General features: G+C 39.7%; 1 protein-coding gene and 2 long non-coding RNA genes across 4 annotated transcripts in view; 1 reads left to right on the forward strand and 2 right to left on the reverse strand.

Annotated features, from left to right (window-relative positions):
* Positions 1 to 4,037, reverse strand: part of LOC116093982 — a 36,955-nt gene extending 32,918 nt beyond the window's left edge. Inside the window, exon 1 of the long non-coding RNA XR_004119912.1 lies at positions 3,930 to 4,037. This is a non-coding gene — a long non-coding RNA (uncharacterized LOC116093982). The remainder of the gene's footprint in view (positions 1 to 3,929) is intronic.
* The window catches only part of Negr1 (neuronal growth regulator 1), a 746,019-nt gene that overhangs the window by 414,796 nt on the left and 308,349 nt on the right, over positions 1 to 22,874 (forward strand). The gene's annotated exons all lie outside the window — the stretch shown is intronic.
* LOC116093983 overlaps positions 20,339 to 22,874 on the reverse strand; it is a 2,881-nt gene continuing 345 nt past the window's right edge. Inside the window, exon 2 of the long non-coding RNA XR_004119914.1 lies at positions 20,339 to 21,980. This is a non-coding gene — a long non-coding RNA (uncharacterized LOC116093983). The remainder of the gene's footprint in view (positions 21,981 to 22,874) is intronic.

A 22,874-nucleotide genomic window follows, 5' to 3' on the forward strand; every position in this document is an offset into this window, starting at 1 on the left:
ATGCACACACATGCACACACACACACATACACACAATCACACACAAGGTTATACACTAAATGTTAACATTACACACAAAATGCAATGGTGGAGTCAGTTTGTATTCAGAGTGAGTTTAATAAAGACATTTTTATTTTGATTGATTGGTTGCTACTTATTGCTACAGATACCTTCGATAAGTAAAATAATTTTTCAGATTTTAATTAGTATATTTTGATCATCTAGATTTATCACATTGTAAGGAATTGGAAGGCATGTTTGTCTTTATATCCTTGGTGCGTAGCACAAAGCCTGGCAAGCAGATGATGTGTGGAAAGTGTTTTATGAATGAATGAACGATGGAAGCAATTTAGCTTATGTGATTTTGCCATGTGGGTGGCCCTTAAATCACTCTTTGAAAAGTGAGATAAATGAAAGAGCTGGATGGATTTCCATGGCAGTAAATTCCTAGAGATGAGACTAAGGCCTATTATGTCTGTTTACTTAACTGCCTTGTGTAATGATGACAGGAGAAGCATGGTGATACAGGTTAATCAGAACCTTCTAGAAACACAACTTCCTTCCCAGGCCCGTGGGCTCCACAACATCGATAAATTGGAAAGACTAGAGAGGGAGGCATCGCTATTTTTCTTCTCTGTGTACCTATCACTCATCCTGTCTGTGCCCCACTGCTACAGCCTCGCACACGTGGAGATGTGTGTTTAATAAGCCATGGGTGCAGATCTTTAAAGGATGCTCTTCAATCACAGAGCTGTTAAAGATTTCATTATGGAAATGGAGAAAACCAAACACAGACTCTTATTAGGTTTGCAAGTCAGTGACGAATTGGCATATACAGGGAGCAGGGGACAGCCAAACAGGTGCTGCCATTGTCATTTTTATTTGCTTTGAGCTAATTTGCTGAGCATTGATTTAAAAGCTGAGGACAGGTTGTTCTTAGAGGGTGAAAACTGCATATTCGTTCTGGGCATCCACTACTCTGAAGAAATCTCTCTTCCTTATTTTTCTCCTTTTTCTCTGAAATAACAATATTTAATAAAGAGAGGAAGTCATTACACTAAAGATCCTGTTCATTTTCACTTTAATGCTCTACAAGTTCAGGATTGATGCTCCCTGTGATTGCAGCAGATGGAGCAGTCGCTTGCTCTCTCAGAAGTCATGTGACCACATGGAAGTATCATAAACAGTCTTTGTGGCACTTGCCTGCAGGACTGAGTTCTGTTGACTGAAAGTCTTTCCTCTCTCCTTGGGTGTAGCTTTTTCTACATACACAGTGGAATTTTTTTCTTCACACAATGATTATGGGAATACATAAATCATCCAATTAATGAAAGAGTAGTTAGGTTGACTCCACTGTAACCAATTGGTGATAGGAAATAGAGAACTTGCCTGTGGTAGACTCATTATTGCCTTCATAGATGCTGAACAATTTATTTTTCTTAATGTATTTATTTTATATTAGATATTTTCTTTATTTACATTTCAAATGATATCTCTTCTCCTGGTTAACCCTCCAAAAAAAGTATCAAAAACAAAAACAAAACCAAAAAACAAACCCTGTTTCCTCCACCCCCCTCCTCACTTACCCACCCTCTCCCACTTCCTGGCCCTGGCATTCCCCTATACTGGGACATAAACCTTCACAGGACAAAGGGCCTCTCTTCCCACTGATGACCGACTAGGACATACTCTGCTATACACATGCTGCTGGAGCCATGAGTCCCACCATGTGCACTCTTTGGTTGGTGGTTTAGTCCCTGGGAGCTCTGAGGGTACTAGTTAGTTCATATTGTTGTTTGTCCTAAGGGGCTGCAAACCCTTCAGCTCCTTGGGTCCTTTCTCTAGCTCCTTCATTTGGGACCCTGTGCTCAATCCAATGGATGGTTAGGAGTCTGCATTAGTTGGGCATTGTCAGAGCCTCTCAGGAGACAGCTATATCAGGCTCCTTTCAGCCAACACTTGCTGACATCCACAATAGTGTCTGGGTTTGATGACTGAATATGGAAAGGTATCCCAGGTGGAGCAGTCTCTGGATTGTTCTTTTTCCACTCTCTTCCCTATTGTCTCTGCAACTCCTTGGGTATTTTGTTCTCCCTTCTAAAAAGGAATGAAGCATCTACACTTTGCTCTTCCTTCTTCAGTTTCTTGTGGTTTGTGGATTGTATTTTGGGTATTCAGACCTGGTCTAATATCCACTTATCAGAGAGTGCGTGCCATGTGTGTTCTTTCGTGATTGGGTTCAAAGGGCAAAGGATGCTGAACACTTTGAAGTACTATCAAGTCTCATGGAGTTTTAAGAATCATGGCATGTGTCAGTCTTTTCTGAGTGATTTGAGTCCTCAGTTTTGGAGAAGCTCACAAAGATTTCCCCTTAAAAGGTGTCATGTTCTGGTATGTATGGGCACTTTCCTAGGGCTCCAGTGGGTGTTGTATTTCATCATTCCATTCATAATTTTATATGTTATGGACCAAAAACTTTTCTTACACTCACTCAAGTCATGGTCTGTTTGGATAAATGAGTGACATCTTTACAATATTCCAAACTGTAATATTCAGTGAGATGTGCCTAACAGCGTAGGAGTTGTTTTCAGGTAAGACAGAAAGAATTGGGAGACAGCCACAGTGTCTTTTCCTTTGTAAAAACAGAAAGATGCTGCATGGGAATCCTGATGCTCCATCATGGAAGACAGACTTGCAAAGTAAAACCCATCACACAAAGCATAGAATTTAAAATTTTTTAAAAATATTCTTTATAAAAATTCGAGTACCATTGTAGCCAGAATAAGTCAACAACTGATCAAAGTATGCAGAGCAGAGAGCCCAGTCTGGACACAAGAGGACACAAAAGCTTTCTTTATTATAACCTGGTGTTTCTCAAGACTAACATAGTAATTCATACACATTCGACTGCTGTTGCTACTGACTTATATCTTGCTTAATTTTAGAAATGATGGTACAAAGTTCTTAATAAATGTGATGTGGATAATTGGCACAACTTTCTGTGGGAAAATACAGTAAATGGAAATCCTTATATCATAATGAGTTTATCTTCTATCATTTTATTTAAATAACAGTTGTTCTGTTATTCTTTTCATCAGTAGTTATCAAATTTTTGTTTGTTTTTCCAATGCCTGCTACTTAGAACATATACAATAATTTTCCATTTAAAATATACCAAGTGAAATACACATTCTAAAGCATGAGAAATTGAGAGTTATGTTTGCAAACCTTGATGAGCACCAGTGAAATCTCTAGCTATATACAATGTGCAATTATCTCTGAGACTTTGCTGTGTATTATTATCCTGGAAAGTGATGCTTTGAAAAAGGGCAAATCCATCTCTGCAGTTCACATCCAAGCATGAATTGAATGGCTTCTGTGTGTGTAGAATGCACATACTCGGGAAGTGAGGCCAGACACTGGACCCTTGCCAACATCGCCTAGAACGTGCCTGACATCTGTTTGTACTAATTAATTTACTTTGCAACATTCCCAGTGGCTGGGGTATTGGCAACAACACTTTTGATTGCTGTCTTTCGCCAGGTTTGTAACACATCTATAAGCAAATACAGCCTAAGTTAAGGCCAAATTCCTAGTGATGAACTCCAAATACTTCTGAAAACAGCTTGTTAACATCAATACAAAAAAATTATAAAAATGGTAAAGTCCTATCCTCCTAATATCTCTCCTTCATAGCATGAATCATCAACTATCTCATTTAAGGCTAATGGTTTATTATTTTCTTTAATCTATTTATATTTAAAATACATTAAAACTAACAAATATAACACATTTTGTATTTACCATGTAAGTATGATGAATGCTAATATGCAGATTGTTAGTCTGTAACACAGAAAGAAAATAAATACACCACAATAATTTAACACAGTCATATCCATGATATGATAGACACTGTGGAGCATACATACATTGAGCTAGCAGCAACCATTATCCATTATATGATAGACACTGTAGAGTACACAATGGGCTAACAGCATCCAAGCTGCTGAGATTCATGATTCAGGAAACTCTTATTTTGATGGGAGTGAATGAAACAGTTAAGTAATAACTGTTCATGGCACATTAGAAGCTGATGAGTTCTAAGGAAGGAACTTTATCAGGGACCACAGAAAAGTTAAAGGCACATATAGGATAATCAGGGAAAGAATTTCTGATGAAGCAATCTTTGAATGAAGACATAAGAGACTAGAGTACAAATCTTAAGGGGTTTTATTTTATTTATTTATTTATTTATTTATTGCTTTTCTGAAAGGTGTGGAAATGACTCATAAAAGCTGTGTGAAGATTTTTTTTTTCTCAAGACAGGGTTTCTCTGGGTAGCCCTGGCTGTTCTTGAACTCACTCTGTAAACCAGGCTAGCCTCACACTCAGAAATTCACCTGCCTCTGCCTCCCAAGTGCTGGGATTAAAGATGTGTGTCACCACTGCTTGGCTCTTAAAGGACTCTTAAAAGGGAGTCGAGGCTATGGAAATTTAACAGGTCCCAGAGAGGACATGTCAAAAACACAGAACCCAGTGGGCTGGTGTAAAACAAGAAGGAACGCTCAACAGGAATGGGTGTGAGTAGACACTGTCCACCTTTAGAAGGAGAATAGACACAGCCCACCTTTAGAAGGGAAGTAGACACTGTCCACCTTTAGAAGGCGGAAGGTAGAAACGGTCCACCTTTAGAAGGAGTTTAGCTAAGTGGCTTTGGCTCCTGGCAGGCCACAACCCCGTCCTGGAGCAATCTGGTTTTGCAAATGAAAGACACACATATCAGTTAATTTATGATATGTGGTGACTAGCTCAAAGGTTGCAAATGTTCCCCTCTGGTACTCCCGAGACTTCTCAAACTTCCCTGATACCCCAAGCCCAATCACAGAAATGGCCAGTGGCACTTACCCAAATTCTTACATGGCTGGCTGGCTTTTTCTTCTGTAGCTCTTATGACCCATCCTTTTTCCATGAGTCCCAGTAATTCTCTCTCCTCCTTTCTCCCAGTTCCTAGCCCTCAATCTAAAATTTTCACACCTCTGTCTCCACCCAATCATTGGCCATTGGCTCTTTATTAACCAACCAAAAACCAACTGCGGACAAGGACCTTCAACAATTGGGCACTCAGGTTCCCGATTAACTCAAAGCATTAGAACCAATCCCCAACAGGTGAGACAGACACACTCCACCTTTAGAGGGGGACTAGATATAATCTACCTTTAGAATATGGAGTAGGCACAGTCCACTTTTAGAAGGAGGTTAGACACAGCCCACCTTTAGAAGTGGGGGACAGACACAGTCAATCTTTAGAAGGGACAGTAGACAAAGTCCACCTTTAGAAGAGATGCTTCCTTTTTCTTTCACTATGATGCTATACAATTTTACTTGGGCTGTGACTACAGGCATTTTTCTTTTTGCAGCTCTAGAGGGTGGCTGTATATGTCTCTCCATGTCTCTCACACTATGCTGTTATTATTTCGTTCTTGTTCAGCACCTCCTTCATGAACCTCAAAAAGCTCTGACACCCCCGCCTCATCTCCTAATATTCCCACTCATGTTCTGTTCAGGGTCTCACTTTTCTAACTTCATCTGTTATTATCTCCTTTTATCTTTAATATGTAATCTATATTATGGACGAGAGCCCTAACATACTGATTCAGGAAGTAGTGCACTTTAGTCTAAAACTTTCCTACTGGCCAAAAAACCTCACCAAATTCATATTCTCACATTGAAATTCACCCCATTTCAACACCAGCACCAATCCGTTCTAGCTAACATCAATTCTGAGTTCAACATCTCATTTATATAAAACCTAATTTTGAAATGGTGTTGCTCCAGTTACAACTACCTGAGACAAGGTGTCATTTAACCTGTGAAACAGGTAAAGTGTTTGAAATGCAAGGGTGTCCTGACTGCATGTTTGGGAGCTTGGTCTCCTGTCCCATGCAAACGGCTACAGATGGTTTACCGTTGTGAGTGCCAAGGTGACATCATATCCCTAAAAGCAACATTTCAGTGCTTCCTCTCCCCATTATCACAGTTCTATGTTCTTTCACCTACATTGTCCAGTGTTTCTGAGCCTTGGAGCAGGGTGACATGTGTGTCCATCCTCATGATGAACAGTCACCTGTTCTCAGCACCTTGACCATCCATGAGTCTCTACAAGAGTCACTGTCCATATCAGAAAGCTAAGTATGGGTACACTCTGGCTTTTCTCCTGTTCAGCTGTGCTGCTTCCTCTGTAGAGAAGTTCCATAGCTGTTTATCTATTGTATCCTTTGACATCATCTATTGATTGGCTAATTTGGGAAACTCAGTCTTTTTTTATTCTGGAAAGGAAAGGTACCAGTGCAACAACAGAGATTTTGTACAGACAGGTCATAGTAGCTTCAGTTAAACAAAATAAGTCATTTGTATTCCATATCTTTTGTTCAGTAAAAATGTTAAATACAGACAGAAAATGCCTAAGTTTATGACAAATCTAAGAGTGGACTCTGGAAGACTGTGACTTAGACTGAAGACAACTAAATAGATTAAGAGAAATATATAGGTTATCAGAAATGATCTGAATTTAAAAAATGTCAGAAACCATGGTGAGTCTTTAATGCAAGAGTATTTAAATTCTGCCTGCACAAAATGATCATTTGTCAAGTCTGTAATTCCTGTCAAACAGTGTCCTATTTCTGCCTTTATATTGCATATTTTCACAAAGGACTTGATATAATCTGTAATTACCTAAGTTTTACAAAATAAATTAAGAATCAGAAAATGTAAATCACAAGTACCATTGCAATAAAAAAAAACCCAACAAACAAACATAAAGCAAAAACAAAAAGAAGCCTTCTGCTCAAGAGAAAAGAATTCATAGGCTGATATTCTAGTTGGCCCTGATCCATCGCCTGGGCAAAGGAACACCCCAAAAAAGCAAGCTCACCTTAATACATTCTAAAGAGATAAACAGAATAATTAGTCCTCTAATAAGACACTGTAGTTCTTTCCCTTCCCAGAACCCCTAATTTTAGTAGAGTAGCTTACAAGTGGTGGCAGCGTCATAGGCCCTAAGTATGCACACCTACCAACTTTTCCTTTTCCTCTTTTTGTTTTTGATTTTTAACCATGCTTTTCTTAGTACTTTGTACTTCCTCTACACAATCCCAGACATTCTGTACGTTTTTACTATTTCTATAGCAGTAGTCGTCAATATTCCAAGTGCTGTGGCTCTTTAATATATTTCCTAATGTTGTGTGATCCAAACCATAAAATCCTTTCATTGTTACTACATACTGTGATTGTGCTACTGCTATGAATCATAATGGTGATATTTGATACACAGGATATCTGATTTGGGACCCCTGTGAAAGGGCCATTCGACCACCTGAGGAATTGTGACTCACAGGTTAAGAACCACGGCTCTGAAGCCTCCATCCCACAATGTGGCAGTTTGTCATGTGTCTGACCCCTGTGCCTGCTTCAGTGAATTAGCTTTGGCCCTCTAGCTTCCTCATTTTCCTCCTGAAAGAAGCTGCTAAAGCTCACAGCTTGCCTGCTCTGGGGATTTTCCTTTTAAATTCTAATAAAAGTATCTTTGTGTTTTTATTCCTAGTCTTAAATTATTTTACTAATGAGCCTGAGAACCCTAAAAGGGGGCTCCAATGTTCTCTGTATAAATGCTATGTAATAATGTTTCAAGGATGCTAGTTCGGGGTCAGAAGCATTTAACTGAGAATTTTGTCAGATGGAAAGGGCTGGAATCCCATGAGAGATTGCATGTACGTTACACTAACCAAGCATATTAGTGGGAAATAATCTGGAATGTGGCCTGGTTGTGGTACACAGGATCTATTTGGTTTTAGACCCTTCCTGTCTTAGAATGGATTTAATAATTCCTTCTCATCATGACTGAGTCTTGTTGCTGAATGAGATGGGAATCTGAGTAAGAGTGTACAGTACTTTATTATACAATATATATGAAATATCTTTCCCTCTCCTTTAGTAATCAGGCCCATTTTTCTGGAAATATGATTTCTCTGAAAATATTTTACCTTTTCTTTGATCATACAAATTATCTCCTTACTATTTGACAAATATTTAATCATTCTCAATTTCCTAACTGTCTGTTGTAAAATTAAAAAGCCCACAGTCTGCATCTCCATGAGTCCAGTTCAACTCCTTTCCTGAGGCTCCAAGCAAACATTCTTATCCCGACTCTTCTAGAACAAACTTTTCACTTATTGTTTAGTTGTTGAAGAATTTCTTGTCTTCTTTCTGATGTCTCTCTTAACATGCAAAGTTCTCAACTCTTTAAGGGGACAATGTAGGTGCCCTACACTGGTCCTGCTCTGATATCCTGCTATTGTGTTCACATAGATACATGGCAACATTCTGTTGGATAAAATTACCGATTTTCATTCAGTATAGCTATATGACATTGTCTTTGTGATAGCAGGATGGTCTGACCATATGCCTATCATGTATCCACATTGCTTGAACCTTTGGCTTTGAACACCATGGTATCTCCACACTTCACCACCTTCATAGTTGGGGATTTGGTTGTAGAACCTGGCACTACAGCTCCAGAGATGCTTTTAATTTGTGTACATGTCATTTTTTGCAAAGTGTGCAATCTCTGCTGGGCAGCCATCTGTCACAAAGACAGACTTCACGGACAATACTGATTTTCCAAGATTCCAGCAGGGTTGCTGAGTCTCTGTCTCCATAGTGACACTAGAACTGTGGTGCTTGCAATATGGCCGTCTCACACACTGCAACTAGATTACTTCAGTGCATGGTGCTTCATAATACCCAATGACAGTAAGGAAGTAGGCCACCCTGGATTATGTGTACCCCCTCCTTTATTTTTGTTCACTATTTAGAATGTAGTCATTGTACTCATGAGCATGTTGACTATGACACAGTATGCTGTTATAGCAGCAGCAACCCAGTGCACAGTGTGCTGACCACATCTGATGACATTGAAGTCTATATAGGAGAATCTCTGATGCTCACACAATGACTACATGTTCTACCCACACCTTTAAGAATATCTTCCTATCATGAAGCTTTCTCTTGTGGATACATAGCAGAATCATCTAGAGAGCTTTGGATGTATGTAGATGCAATTTCATTTTTTCTGCAGCAAGCATCTGCAATGGCAATTTTAAGACATCCCAGGTGATTGCATCCACACTGAGACCTGCTGCTATAGTCTTAGGCCTTGTTGTTCAGACCTCAGCAAGAACTTACCCAGGAGTCTGTTAAGTTATAGTTGTTGATATAACAGGGCTGTCTAACAAGAGCTTCTGTTGAGGGGACAAGCCTGCATGTCAGCAAAACTGAGAAGTGAAATAGAAAGATCATATCTGGGTTCTTGATCTCATCACCTGATTTCAGTTATTTGAAGATTAATCTTGCTTTCAAATGTGTGTGATTTATTTTTATTTTATTTTCTCTTATCCTACCAGTAATTTTCTATTCAAGTTTCCTATTGTTGCATCTCCTACTCACACTCTGTATCTATTGACTGTTTCTTACTTTTCCTGGTTGACTTTGCTGATTATATGCATATAATATATGTATATATCATATATACATATTATATGCAGTATGTATATATGATATATACATATATTATATCTATATATACATTTATATTCATGACTCTAATTTTAATCAATTTACATTCATTGTGAACATGCTTCAAAATTATGTGGCTTCACCAAAATATTCTTTTGATATTGTGAATATGCACAAAACATCTGAGTTTAAATTTAACTCAGTCCCATGATTTACTTGGAACATGACTTCTGCTTTGTGTCATGTTGTTTACTAACTTCAGTATGGTGAAGGAGGTCTACTTAAAGCTTACAGATATGCTTTGATATGTGGGCTTTTAACCAGAGTTTTATTTTATATGTAATTTGAGATAAGAATTAACTTTTAGAATCTTCTATAAAGATAATCTATCATCTAGTGTTGTTGGCCAAATCCTTTGTCCTTATCTAATATTCCACCATTGCATTCAACGTGAGAATAGGTATGTTGTGCTAGCACTGGTGATTTTTGTATGGACCTGTTCTAATATAATCTGAGTGCTTAAACTAAGGGGTCTTTTTTATTTAATTTTTGATTAAAAATATGTATGTGTGTCTAAGTACTAGTCTGTGCACACATGCACAAATGCCATGGGGAAGTGAGTTTCAGATCTCCTGTAGTTGGAGAAACTACAGGAATTGTGAGCTACCAAGTGTAGATTCTGGGAACTATAAGGGTAGCATGAACTCTTGACAGCTGAGCCATTTCTCCACCCCAGACATCACAGAATACATTCATCTTTTCTGTACTCTTCTTCTTTAGGGCAGTCTCAATTTTTCTTTATCCCTTTTTTCAGAATTGATTGTTCTTGTTTAATCCTGCTAATAAATCCATTTTAATCATAATTACATCAAATGTATAAATTTAACCTTATGAAGAACTATCATCCTAATCTAAGCAACTTCTTCTGATGTTGTTTATTCACTGAGTGGCTGGTCAGCTCTGCTTCCAACCTTTAAGTTCCTGACTTGCTTTTGAGTGTCAGTGAAGTAGTTAGAAACTTCAGAGCCATATAAGTGAGAAGCTGTGAGTGTGGCTTGTCTCGATTCTAATAAAGTCTGTCCACCTCCACATTCACAGGTGGCAGGCGTGATGCATTTTTTTGTTGTAGCTCTTTATCACACAATAAAGAACTTCTTACCACCTATCTTCAATTTCATTACACATCATAATGTTTATTCTCATTTAATGCTTCCTTTCTGTAGGTTGACATGATCATATGTTTATAGTTCTTCTGTGATCAATTTCTACAAAGTATTAAGCTTATAACATCAAATACTCCCCTCACCTGATATGAGGAGTCTTATCTAGACTTGATTCTTATCTACTTTGCTAGAGTCAGTTGGTGGCTTCGGTCAGATGAACTTTTCTGTATTCTCAAATGAAATTATTTTTCATTTACAGGATTTTTCCTTACTTGATATCACATTACATATTTTACCTCAGATAAATTGATGGCATTCTCCTCATATTTGAGAAAGAAGCTAATAACGTAGCAGTTGTTGCCTTAAAATTTGAACGTTGACTTCTTTTCAGGTGGGTTACATGGTATAGAAACTAGGTGTTTAAACACTTGAAACACATATTTCTTCTCACTAAGTGAATGCTTGGAACAATTGATCATTGTAGGCAGCCTGCCTGCAGAACAGGCTCAACCCTTTCCATTTTGGTTTCCTGCTTTCTTCAGTATGTGGATTCCAAGTTCACATGCAACAATTCGTAGGAATTAGCAGGGGGAGTCACATAGCATTCCTACTCAAATCCTCTTGATTGGAACTGGGACTTGAGCAACTGCAAAGAGTTCTGGGAAACAAAATCTAGTTGTCTAGTTGTGCACCACAGAGAGGAAATGGGCTGGAACAGTTAGCAGCTATGCTTCTAGTCTGGAGGGAGCAGACTACATGTCTAAATCTACCACAGAAGTTTTTACTTTTCCCCACAACTTGTTTAATCCTTTTTAAACTAAAATACCCTGTCAGGAGCAAGCAAACAAGAACCTTCTGAAAGGTTCTGCCGAACTGATCCCCAAGTGCCCCCAGCCAGAGGAACATGGCTGATAGACCCTCTCACAGCAGGATTCTGCCAACTCCCTATGCAAAGCTTCCTTGTCAGACATAAGAGGCCTGTCCCATTGGCTGGGGACTCCCTGTCTCCTGGTTACTGTTTTCTTCAGGACAGTAAGCAATTGACTGAAAGCAGCTGTGGTCAATGCTATTTCTGCAAGATGCTCACAAGGCAGACTGTCATCCATCCCTAGAGACTCAGAATGATTCAGAAACAAGTGTGGAGGAAAGGAAGAATGAAGGCAAAAAGTGTGTAGGCTTGGTGTCTTGGGAGGCAGGACAGGAAGACCTTGTGTGTTGCTCATCAGCTGAGAAATACATCTCCATATTTATACTAACAAGTCAATATAGATTCACACACTGTGAGCTGTGCAATTCATCCTAACTCCCTTAGATATAAACACAGGGCAAGAGATTCATGTTATAGATGGATGGTAAGCACAGCACTCAATGGAATCTCAACTAATAGAAAACAATCCTCACAGGATATTAATCACATTCTTTTTGTGGACCTATAAGATGACTTAGCAGGTAAAAGTGCTTGTGACTAACCTGCTAACTGCATTCACTCCACATAGGAGAGAACCAACTCCTGCAAGTTGTCCTCTGAACTCAACACCTGTGCTTCACACGCACACACACACACACACACACACAGAGCAATTCATTATTAGTTGATTAATTAATTAATGTAGTTGTAAGATATTATTTCCACTCTATGAATCCAGCAAGAACTGGTTTAGGCTGGTTAAGTTTAAGCTCTCATAGGCAGTATATCCCCATGCATAATGTCTGGTTCTGTACTTGTCTGGTTTAGTCCTGCTTATCGTGAGGTTCTCTGTGATTTAATCTGCACTTTGACGTTCCTGTCCTTACTTCCATGCTTCCAAGTTCCTTCACAACTAACTCCTTATGTACTAAGGAGGTCCTTATATTTGTGTGTTTAATCCCTAAGAGTGATCACATGATTCCCACATTCTGAAGTGTATTCCACCATCTAAGCCGAGGTTACATTTTGATTCCGTCCCCATCATCCAACCCACCTATTCTTCTTACCCATAAGGCCTTGCTGTACTTACTTTAGTCTCTATCTCTAACACACTATCACCTTGGACTTTAATATTTCATTTAACAGTTGTTGCAACCCTCATCCCTCTTAGCTAAGCCCGGGGCTGTTTGAAGGCAACAGTGGATCAATGTTTCCTTTTTAGAGCCTCAGTACCAGAAAGAGAAGGATGAAGCACTAGAGAATATTCTAGTTACAAAGCATTTGAATACCTCTACACAAACAACTTCATTGTAGGTACATCCTTTGCATATGAATAGGTAAATGTCATTAGGTTGTTGATCAATATTTAGTAAGCAGTTCTACAAATGCCATGATATGTAGCATATGCTAATTTCCACACAGAGTTGACAGCCCATCTCCATGGTATCACTAACACAAAACTGAGAGGACAATAAGCGGATCCTACCTTATCTTTACCACACATGGAGGACAATGAAAGAGCAGACATTATTCAGGGTTGTTCATGGTGGTACCTGATCAGGATTCTTTAAAAATTTCTTTGAACATTATCTAAGTGTGTGCGTGTGTACATGTGTGTATGTGTACCACATGCATGCATTCCTGCTGCCCATGGAGATCAGATCCCTTAAAATTAGAGTGACAAGTAATTGTGGACCACCATGTAGGTGCTGGGAACCAAACCTGGATCTTTTACAAGAGCAGCCAGTGCACTTAACCTGCACACCATCTCCCTAGCTCCCAACTATTGGAGCTTCACAACTCTTGTCTTTAATATAATTTTTTATATTACATATATACTAAATGCAATATAATTAGCTTTAACATTTAGCAACAGCTGTGCTTAAATAATGAATTCCTAAAATTTCAAGCATCAGCTTCCAGCTGCACGGGTCAACTGCATCCACTGAGTTGAACCAGGGGGGAGAGGGAGAGAACCCGGTCCAGCTGAACTTCTCTCTCTCTCTCTCTCTCTCTCTCTCTCTCTCTCTCTCTCTCTCTCTCTCTCTCTCTCTCTCTCTCTCTCTCTCTCTCGGGGCTGAGCAAGATGGTGAGTGTCGAGGCTCAGATCTCCTGTCTCCAGAGAATAACTACCCCGAGCCTGGAGTCTGTCCAAGCAGGAACTCGTTTTATTGTATCAATCTTTTCTTTATAAAGGACTGAGAGAAGAGGCAGAGTTTTCTGCTGAGGTGAGATGACATAGTGGGAGGGGAAAGTTGATGAAGGGTATAGGGTGACTAACTGAACCCTAAGTCAGCAGGAGTTAGGCAAAGGCAGGCTTAAGCAGGTTGTGCTGAGTCACTCCAGTATGGAAGTGACTGAGACAGTTTACAAAACTCGAGCCAGGCTCAGGTTTGTCCTCAAGGCCCAAACCTGGGCCAAATAGAGCCCAAAAGGTGAAGAACTACAAGCCTATGCCAATGTGATGGAAAAACTGCAGGGGAACAGGACCTGCCAGGAAATCCAGGGGCAGGTGAGGTGCTGCAGCTCTACATTGTTACCTCCCCCTCCTCTCTCTCTGTCTCTCTCTCTCTCTTTCTCCATTCTCCTTCTCATTGTCTCTCAGTATTGTTCTATCTAAGTCCAACCATCTCCTTCATTTTTTGTTGTATCTTCTTCTTGCTCACCTACCACTCTGCCTCCCCCTGTGACTCATGTCTCTGTCTCTCATGTGACACCTTCAGTCACTTCATTACCCTGGCCCTGCAATATGCCTGTGACACTTTTCCAATTTCCTTCACCATTTATACATCAAGAGATTGAAGCAGGATCCAGGTCCTCATAGTAGAAAAACTTCACAATCACTCTTTATGGAAGCAGCTAGCAATCTCTCCTTTGCTTACATGTTATCTTCCACAAAGTTTGAAATTCCTTTCACCACAGGAGTTTACATCCTCATTAAATAATCTTCAGAATACCATTTACCTCCATTATGTCCACCAGGTCAGCAGAGAACAAGCCTGCAGGCAAACCCATGACTTTATCACCCTGGAGCACTTTCTTTTCTGGCAGTACCTTACTCCTTCATAGGTGCCCTGCAACTCATTGACTTTGAAATGCATACCATTGAGAATGACCTCTAATTACAGAACATGTCATTGTCTTCTGCCAGTGAGCCCAAACCACTGGTGCCATCTTGTTAACCTGTTTCCAAAAGGATCGTGTGTGCTGGTTACAGCTGAGCAAAGGAAGGGACCACCCAAAGTTACCCTGAAACATCTCCGTGACCTCCTTACCACCAAGAAACACCCACCACCAGTGCTGCTTAGAGTGTTTTTTAAAAGTCAGAAATGACTCCATTTGCCGTATGATCCACATCTGACCATCAGCAACAACTGCCCTAAGCCCCTGATATCAGATATACTTTGTTTGTCTACAACCTTCATTTATCCACTAAGTAGTAACTCACTAAAAGGTAAACTGGGTTATTTTTGAGATAGTCTTTGACAGTCTCCTATATGAAACCTCAACCCTAAAATCATGTGGTTCCTACCTTGTTGCCTCCACTCCAGGGTGCCTGATGTGGAAGGCTGTTGTTGAACACTTATGAGATAGAGGCACAGAAAATATGAAACAGTGATAGTGAGATATATGCAAGATCTCAATTGTCTAGAAATAAAGAAGATTTAGCTTGTCCGTTTTGAGTTTATTAATAGGGAGACTGGACTACTCAAAACAAAAGCCTCAGTAGGTTGGAGATGCTGTTATGCAGAAACAGAATTTCACCTTCCATTTTAACCTCATGTTAAGATCTTTAAAAATGCCACATGATGGGATCTAGAGAGCAAAAGCACATAGAACTTTTCAGCTGAGGAAGGAGAATGCACTCTATACCTAGCACCTTGGAGAAATGAAGGAAAACCCACACATCTCAGGTGCTCTGACAAGTCCTCACTCATGGAATATTTTTAATTCAGGAGGAAAAATTGTTGAAACCTTCTTGCTTCAGAATGTAGTGAATAAATCGGAGAGACCTACATAATAGTGAATGATTGAGGAACAAATCCTCAAATAAGGATCATTTAGAAATGAGGGCAATATTTCCCATCCACACTTGGTATATACTGAGTACTAAGTGATCAGAGATCAACAGACAGTAGTTCCTATGTTGATCTGCTCTCTGGATCTTCTCTCTACAGACAAACAGAAAAAGAAGAAAAAGAAAATATTTTTTTCTTTTGAAGGCGGTATAATTCTATAGTCAGTCATATGATATGAAAAGAAATATGTTTAAATGTGATAGGCAATTATGATACCTTAAGAGTCACTGAATTGCTAGAACTAACTGCAACCAGATCATTCCACTTAATGAGCTGCATCTTTATTTAGATGGTTTCAAAATATTCCGAAAATGGCTGCATCTGTCTCCACTATCACTGTACCTCCATCTCTATATAGTCTGGGTGAAATTTCATTAATAGGGGCATAACTCTCATGCCTTTCCCTCACAAAGCTTGAGATAATTATAGTTTAATCTATTTCTATGTTTGTTTCCTCCCACAGTATGTATCCTGCCAGAAAATAGCAACTCGATGTTATTAAGTTTAAAATCACTAACATCTAGCATAATCCCAAGTGCATAGTAAAGGATAAATGAAAATTTTCAATCCAAATGAATGTGATACAGTCTTGAGGAGAGAGCCCTTTTGAGGTTACACTTCTTATGATTAATGTATCTCCTATACCATACTCTACTAGGCAGAAAGATGCACATACACACCAACTCCAATATAATAAATGTTCATCTTTGTCACTAATACACACATGGGTGTCTACAGAGCTACATATATGCTAAGCATGAATTTATGTGTACATATTTTATTCATTAATTAGGTAGGCATAACTATGTTGCTGAACTGTATTCCAGTCAAATATTAAAGTTGAATCACCAAATTTTAATATTTTTGGACAGATCCCTGACTGCATTGAAGCGTAACTTACAGTGATGATATCAGAGTGTTTTATAATCAATGAAAGTGCTCCCAGGAGAGCTTGGAGATATAAGACAATCTGTGTCACACTGTCCCACACAAGGAAACCACGAAGTCAAAGACACAGACTCCTGTGTGAGGCTAAGGAAATTGTTGGTCCCCGAAGCTTTCAGTGGTATGACTTGTCTTTAAAGGGGAGTCTCAGAAGCTAGCCCCTGTATAAAATAATTTCTGTCAAGAGACTGACTTTTCCCCAATGAATAATTTAAAACTCGATTTTTTTTTCATGTGAACTGTCTTATATCTTGGCACAGGCATAGTATTTCAATAATTTATACAATTTTGAATATAATATAGTTAATGCCAGAAAAGCAATTTCTTTGATATTGAATTATAAGAGAATGCACTTAGGCCACTGTGGCTAATGACCTAGGGACTAGGAGCATGGAAAATTACCTTCTAACCCAATTTCATAGAGAATCTATGCATTTAGCCATCAGCACTGCTATCTTCTGGTATATAGTTGCTTGATAACAGCTGGATGTAACATAAGAAAAAATACACCTCATTATCTTTGTGAAAAGGAGATAAGAGAGAAGCCATTAAAATGGTACATGAATAATTATTTTTGAAGCAGAAAATTAACTAGAATCATGGTTTTATCACTCATATTTCTGAATAAACTGTGTTCTTGAAACGCTTCCTTAGGCGACTTTCTTAGTGACTCTAGTCACTCCTGAGATCTAGTCATGCACCCTCAGACAGGTAAGGCACACACAAGTATGAAGTGCAGTAAAGTGTCACTTTTAGAAGAAGCCAAGTGATGTGATGTGGAAATGGGTCCTTGGCTCTTCCCAGGGTAAAGGCTGGTGAAGATCCCTGTGAGTTCATGTGAGACAGGAGGCTTTGACTTACCAGATGTAAGTAGACCATATAGGGCACACAGCCTGTGGTAAAGACTTTCTATACATAAACCTACAGGCAATGTTTATTCTTAGAGACTGGGAGAGTCTGTGTTGTGGAGTCTTCTAGGTGTGGAGACTGAGACCTTCTGTAAGCGCAAGGTTCTCCTAATAGTCTTAAGGGTGCCTTTTGAGTGGACAGGCTCATCCTGCAGACACTATGAAGAGGTTTGTAGGACACCAAGTATACAGTCTGTAGAGCAAAGAGTGTCTTGGTTTGCTGTGATGAAACACTCTGATCGAAAGCAACTTAGGGGGAAAGATTTATCAGGGTGACACTCCAGATCACAACCTGTCACCAAGGGAAGTCAGGGGAGGAACTTAATCAGGAGCTTAAAGGAAGCAGAATTCATGGAGTAACACTGTTCTTGACTTGCTGTCAGGCTTACTAACAGGCTCATGATTTCTTATGCTGCCCAGGACTAGCTGCCCAAGAATGATCTCACCTACAGTGGACTATGTCCTCACTCTTATATAACAGGCATGCCTGCAGGCCAATCTGATGAAGAACATTTCTAACTGAGGTTCCCTCTCCCCAGGTGATGGAAGTTGAGTCAGGAGAACCTAGTTAACTTTCATCTTCAGAATGGCTCCATCCATGGTGGCTGTTCTGTTGTTCTTATTTGGGGACCTATCGATGAACTCTGCACCATGACTCACTTCTGCTGTGGTTCTACTCCACTCCAAATATTTGCAATCTTAAGATGAGTGAGTAGTTTTGACAAAGCTACCTTTGGGCATCTTTTTCTGGAGTCTATTCTCTATTGTCCATACTTAAGGACAACACTTTTCTTTGGTAGTTTTATTGGCTGTGAATTTAAGCAGTATACCTTCCAACTTATATTATTATTCAGAAAACCATACCAATATCGACTGAGAACAAATAGCTAGGGAAGTTTGTCCTGCTGGCAAGACTGTACTCTGAGCTATTTGGACCCACTATCTACAGTCTCTCCAGGTTGAATTGGCCAATTAGGACCCCAGTAAGCAGTAAGGCCTCCCAGGCTATACTACTGACATATCACAATCACACCATAGGCTTTCACATGTGGTGTTTACATGTGCTGTCTCTAGCAAGGTAGCTCTGGGATGGTCAGGCTAACTACACAGTATCTCAAGCCTCCAGGAACTACTGTTGTTAGAGAATGGGGCAGGAGATAAACGCCGTTACTTCAGTTTGAGAGTTACCCAGCTTCCAACTCTCCTGTTGGAATCAGTCAAACTAAATTCAAAGCAAGCAGTGTGGGGAGGGGTAGAGCCTGACCTTAGGAGAGGGGAATTAGTCATGGCCTTTGAGTGGGTAGGCAGAGTGGAAGCTTGAGTGTTGAGAATTCTGTTCAGTGGCACATGCCACCCCATCCAGCCCCCCCCTTACCCTTGCAGTAAGCATCTTCTGACAGGCACTTTGCCAATAAGAAAGGCAGCAAGCCAAGGCAAACATTTTCAATCCCCGCCCAACCCCACTCCAGCTTACTATCAAAACTACACAGTCTATGGAGACATTATTTATTTTTATCCAAGACTTTATATTGAATGAGCTTTTTGGACCACATGAAAATGTCAAGATCTATGTAAAAATGCATGCCTAAAAGTATCTAAGTAAAATACATTAAGCTGATAATAATGTTTCCCCCTAATGGTGGTGTGATATTCAGTCACATGACAGTGCAACAGTGCTTTATTTTAACCACCAAAGTGCATTCCAGATGCTACCGTCCATGTCTACCTTCTTATTCTTTACATTTTTATCCATTAATTTCAGCAAATTGGTATCATCTCCATAATTAGGATAATAAACATTATTTACAAAGAACAAAGGAATAAGCTTACTTCAAAGAAGACATTATTTTTCTAATGGTGCTGAAATGGCACATTTACTTTGCAAGGATAAGAACACCACAGCAGCTTTTAGACATAAAATCTGATAACAAATAAATAAAACAGCTACAGAGCCCTGGGCTGTGAGGAAAACTCACACTGACCCCAGTGAACCAGAATGGGCGTTCTCTGTGAGACCAAGACAGATAGTGCCTAAGTACCCCACAGCTCCAACGGTACACTAGGACCCTTGGGTCTTAAAAAGCCTAGAGTAAACTTCCTGGTGTGGGAGATGCTTGCAAAGCAGGTATCTGGGTTCTAGCTTCAGACAGATGTGCTGTTTTCTCTGGTTTAGGAAAATGATTCACTCCAGGCACTAGGGATAAGGTGAGAAAAGTCTTCTCAAGCTATTCCAGAGGGCACTCCTGTGGCTCTGCTCCAAAGCTGGTCAGCAGGTTTATGGGAAGAGTAACTGTACTGAAAGCAAGTACCTTCATTCCTTGATCTAAGTTCCTGGAAAGGGAAACATCATAGCTACCGGGTCAGCTTTTTTAAAGTTCTTAAAATACATCACCAAATGGTTTCCAGGAAAATGCTCATTATCAATTCTTAATACTATAATGCCATCTCCGCAGGTTTGGAAACATGGAATTGGTTCCCCGGGCAATCCAGCCTCAGTGGCAGCCCACACCCACAGGCTGTCTCTGAGCCTTTGACAACAGCTTTGCCCAGTGTGACCTGGCCATGCTGCTGCTGCTACTGCTGCAGATCCAGTCCTGCATTTATGTCTGAACATCCAAGAAGCTAAAGCTGATTCCAGCCTGAGGTGCATCAGGGATGTAAACTCCAGTATGCAAACACTCCCTGAAGGATCCAGCAGCTTTGATCCTAAAGCACAAATGAAACAAAATAACAAAATCCCATTCCCGCCTGATGGGGAAATTCTTGTGCAACAATGTTGAGTTTTATTTCAATGTTTTAAAGCAAATAAGAAATCTGCGTTCCAAATATAAGAACTGTTAGTTAGCCACTACCCATCTTCTCTAAGGACAAAGGGCTATATCAATTCTTCAGTCACATTTAATTTTGATGTGTGCTCAGCTTTCTCATGAGCCTGTTTATTTCCCTTTGTCACCGAAAAACCATAACATGAGAACATTCTCAATAAGCAAATATGTCCTAAACTTGAAAGATTTCTTGTGTTCTTATTCCAAAAATTCACAGCCCTATGTTAAATTGTCAAGGGATGATGGCAAGAGAAGAAGAGAAGAAAGAGGAGTTGAAGCCCATGTTGGATTTACCCAGCAGTCCCTGCTGCATGGGGCACATCCCTCCCCAATGTCCCCTGGTACGTTCTGTTTCAGAAAGCCTGTCCCTGGATCTCTGCAAAGGAAATAACCTAATAGTGACCTCACTGGGTCTCCCCTCCTCATATACCTGTTGCTCTTAACATTTAAAAATAAATGCAAGCAGCCTGACCCCCTCTCTTCTACACTGTGGACAAAATAACAGTGGCAGGAATGAAATTCTAAGAAGACACCAACACTCATTATAGTGACCATATAGCCACTCTTCTGAGATCTCTGCTTAGAGCCCCTCCCTTCCAAGATTAGGAAAATCTCATTAGGCCTTTCCTCTTTGTTACCTGCTTTCAAAAAAATACTGTTTTAACCATCTCATTCTACTCCCATTTCATCTACTTCAAAAATATGGTCAAATATCAGTACAGAAGTCTATTCTCACCTTCAGAAAAAAACTGTAATGTTATAGTCCCAAAATATTTTGCAGACACCTCTTTCTAGGTGTTTTGAATATGTATTGTAATTACTAATGTTATGGATTGAATCTACCCCTCTGGTGAGGCAGGTGCTTGAGAACTATTCCCTGAGTGAGTGTATAGGTGACCACTTAAGTGCTAATAGGTAATTGCTGTTGTATTCTCTTTAATAGCTGCCATCCTTAAGAACGCAATAGTTTGGGAAATAATTTGGTACTCCTTTCAGGTGAGGAAAACTAATAAAGTTTTCAACATGATTCAAAGTTGGAGCTAGAAGAGCAAGATGTATTTCTGTCAAACATGTTCTTTACCCATTAAGTTGTTCTGGCATATTCCATCAGTAGGCAATTCATGAATCTGGCAAGCTTACATGTGTAACTTATGCTCTGGTATTTTTCTTTCTTCTTTTTGTGATCTCTGAATGATGGGATGAGGAGAAAAGCGACACAGATCTCTGCAATGCCATAAACTATAAAGTCAGTTACAGTCTGTCATGAAGAGAGCTGTGCTGCTAGTTAGGTATGGGCCATGAAGCCATCAAACTCCCACAAGCACATTTAGGAAAAAAATCATGAAGTAATCCATTCCTTCAGGTTGAGAACAGCACCTTCCCAGGAGGTTTACAGTGAAGTGGAGAAGGGCTTGTATCTTCTGGGGACTGGCCAAGAAGAAAAGGAAGGTGCCAGCCCTATGGAAAGAAGAATGTTCTTTTGATATTGTCAGCCACTGCTGGATACAGGAGTGAAAGAAAAATCCAATTCTCCCAAGATATATGGTTCTGTCTTGCTTGTTGACTCAAGTGTTTTGGAAAAGCTTCAGGAAAAAAAGAAACAGTTTACTTGAACAAACAGCCTCTACATTGTTCAAGAAAAAAACAATAAAGGTGATGATATGTGTGTCCTTGTGTAGGAGTATGCATGTGCTGCAGGCCTGTGTGTACGGATACACGTTGTTGTGCATATGTGGATGGCAAAGGCCAATGCTAGGGCCTTCTGCTATCACAAAACATTGTTGTGTGAGTTTAGGTGATTGGTTTATTGAGACAAGTCTTTAGTTTGGACCTGCACCTCACTGGACCTACAACTACTGATTGAGTAGACTTGCTGGACAAAAAAACACCAGAGGATCCACCAGCCTATTCCAGCTCTGAGAACAGACTAATGTGCCACTCTGCTCTTTTTATGTGGGTGCTGGGGGCTCCAAATTCATTTCTGATGCCCACACAGCAACTTTTACCCAAGTAGCCATCTCTCCACCCCAAAGCCAAAAAATTTTAATCTACCTTTACAGAACTCCAAAAACAAAACACAAAACAAAACAAAACAATAATCTGGAGCTAGCACACATAGTACTACTTAAAATATAGCATCCCATTCAGCTAAAATAAATGTGTGACCATTGTCCGGCTACATCTCTGTGTTTGGGTGAAAAAAGTATAACATGGATTGAGCAGGGGATCCAGTGTGAAGAAATGCACTTAAAGGGATCCTATGCTTAAAAAACCCACAAGATGTAGAATGATAGTGGTTTCTTCACCATGTTCTCAGAATTATAATGTGGCCTTCTCTTGTGGATAGAGGTTCCATGGGGAATATTCATAGAAAAATTGAAGGAATATTGGCTTGCTGTACACATGAACCATACACAGATATTCATCAGAGATGCCAGCACTTTTCCATGGTCAGATATATATATATATATATATAT

Source organism: Mastomys coucha, unplaced genomic scaffold (genome assembly GCF_008632895.1).
Source record: "Mastomys coucha isolate ucsf_1 unplaced genomic scaffold, UCSF_Mcou_1 pScaffold16, whole genome shotgun sequence".
In the NCBI taxonomy this organism is placed as follows: domain Eukaryota; kingdom Metazoa; phylum Chordata; class Mammalia; order Rodentia; family Muridae; genus Mastomys; species Mastomys coucha.